This window comes from Sorex araneus, chromosome 2, assembly GCF_027595985.1.
Source record: "Sorex araneus isolate mSorAra2 chromosome 2, mSorAra2.pri, whole genome shotgun sequence".
Taxonomy (NCBI): domain Eukaryota; kingdom Metazoa; phylum Chordata; class Mammalia; order Eulipotyphla; family Soricidae; genus Sorex; species Sorex araneus.
This window is the reverse complement of record NC_073303.1, coordinates 127,175,874-127,177,993: the sequence shown is the minus strand read 5'-3', so window position 1 is coordinate 127,177,993 and position 2,120 is coordinate 127,175,874.

Genomic DNA, 2,120 nt, shown 5'->3' with positions numbered 1-2,120 from the left:
GCCACGCGTGCACCGGCGCCTCCTGCGGGACCCCGTGAGCGGAAGTGCTCCCACATCGGGGCTCCTCCAAGACAGTCCCGTGGGCGAGCAGGCCGTAGGCTCACCGTGCACCCGCCTATGTCTCTGGCCTCGGCTGTCAGGGTGGCGCCAGGGCTCTGGGTGGCTGGGCGAGGAGGCACCCACTCTGTTTCACCCCACCAGTGGGAATCAGCACTAGGATGGTGTCCAGTCCCTTCCGCACTCGCCCTGGGGATGCGCCGTCCCACCTCACGGCCGTAGCAGGCTCCTCAGTGACCAGCCCGTGGTTCCCTCCTGTCACGGTCTCTGGCGAGGAAGGTCCTGTGTTCAGGGGCTGCGGCCCGGGGCGGCAGGTGGGCCAGGACGCCCTTCCCAGCTGGTCAGTGGGCTCTCTCACTCACTCACTCACTCACTCATACAATCTTCTCAGGAGGGCTGGGCTGGCCCCTCTAGCAGTCACAGCCCCTAGAATGGTGCGAGTGCCTCCAAGAAGCTCGGCAAGGGATAGCGACTCTTGTGGGGCCCCAAGTCCAGTTGGCTCCTGAGAGGCTCTGAGTTAAGTCCCCTCCTCCATGCCTGTGGGGCTTGTATGTAGCAACAGACCCTGTGTGTTGGCCGCCTCAGATCCCTGACCCGGCGTCCAGCTGAGGTCTCCGTCCCCTTCCCCAGCTCTGGGCTGCTGTCCGGGGCCGGCATGGAGAACAGCCCCATCTTGTATGTGGGGGCAGCTCTGGTCAGTGCCGTGTCTGGCGTCCTTCACCCGGTTTCACTTTAGCCAGAGGGCGCGTGTTTCAGTCTTTCCTCACTTTCATTTTCCCTTGCTGCTATTTCTTCTCTTTTTACTGCTCTGTGTCCCTCTCTGCCCTTCCTACCGGTGTCGGGCATCCCTGGACTCGGGTACCACACCCCACCCCTGAGTGCAGAGCACAAGGCCACCCCTTGCAGCCTCCTTGCCGAGGCCCCCCTGCTCCTCTGCCATCAGCCTCCGGGAGGCACCTTGGCCTTCCCAACGCCCTGCTGCTGGTGTGGGCATTCTTGTTTCGTGGCAGAGGAAACGGACTTGGAAGACGAGTGTCCCGGGGAAGTGGCCATGCTGGGATCGGAAGGGGGGGCAGCGGAGCAGGCCTGAGTGGACGTGAGCCGCCCACCAGACTGCTGGTTGGGCTATTTCCCCGGAGGGAGCCGGGGGGAGCTGCAGCTTGTGAGTTGGCTAGCGTCCCAAGTGTGGGCACCGTGCCTGGCACTGCTGCTCCCACCTGCCACCGGCCGGCCATCCCCTGGACCGTGGGCTGGGCTTGGTTTTGGAGACTGGTGCTCAGGGCTCAGTGCTCCAGAGTGAGTCTTGTCGGTACTCAGGGAGCCATCCGTGGGGCTGGGGATTGGAGCCATGCCCACTGGACTGCCCTGCAACCCTGACCTCAACCAAATCTGAAGTCCAGCTGTGGTTTCCGTGGAAATGAAGCTCTGCGGAGGGGACAGTGGCGCCCTTGGGTGGGCCTAAGCGGGGAGCTCTCTGTCTTGGTGTGAAGCCCAGAGGATGTGCACACAGTGCCCTGGAGATGCAACACTGTCCTCGGCCGTGGCTCTTAAGCGCACTCTGCCATTGATTGGAGTTCAGCTCCAGAGTGGGGGAGGCTGGAGAAGGAGGTGCGAGGGGCCCAGGCAATGCTCTGCATGCAGACCCGACTGCCCCGAGCACTGAACCAGCAGGAGCTCCTGAGCTCCACTGGGTGTGGCCCCCAGACAAAAACAACCAAGCGATTTCTTAAGGTTATTGGGGGATCAATGTAAAAGAAAGGGCCCGAACAATAGTACAGAAGCCAACCTGGGTTTGTTCCTCGGCACACCAGAGTGGTCTGCCATCCCACCAGGCCCGATCCCTGAGAACAGCCAGGAGCGAGGCCAAGACCAAGGTAAATAAGGGGTGGGGAGGTGGTACAGAGAGCAGGGTGTTCCCGCCATGTGGCTGACCTGGGTTCAGTCCCCAGCATCCCGCATGGTCCCCCAAGCACTGCTATGAGTGATCTCGGCACAGGTCCCTGAGTAGCCCACTGCTGGGTACGGTCCAGAAACCAAACATCAAGCCCGATGCCCCTTTGGCT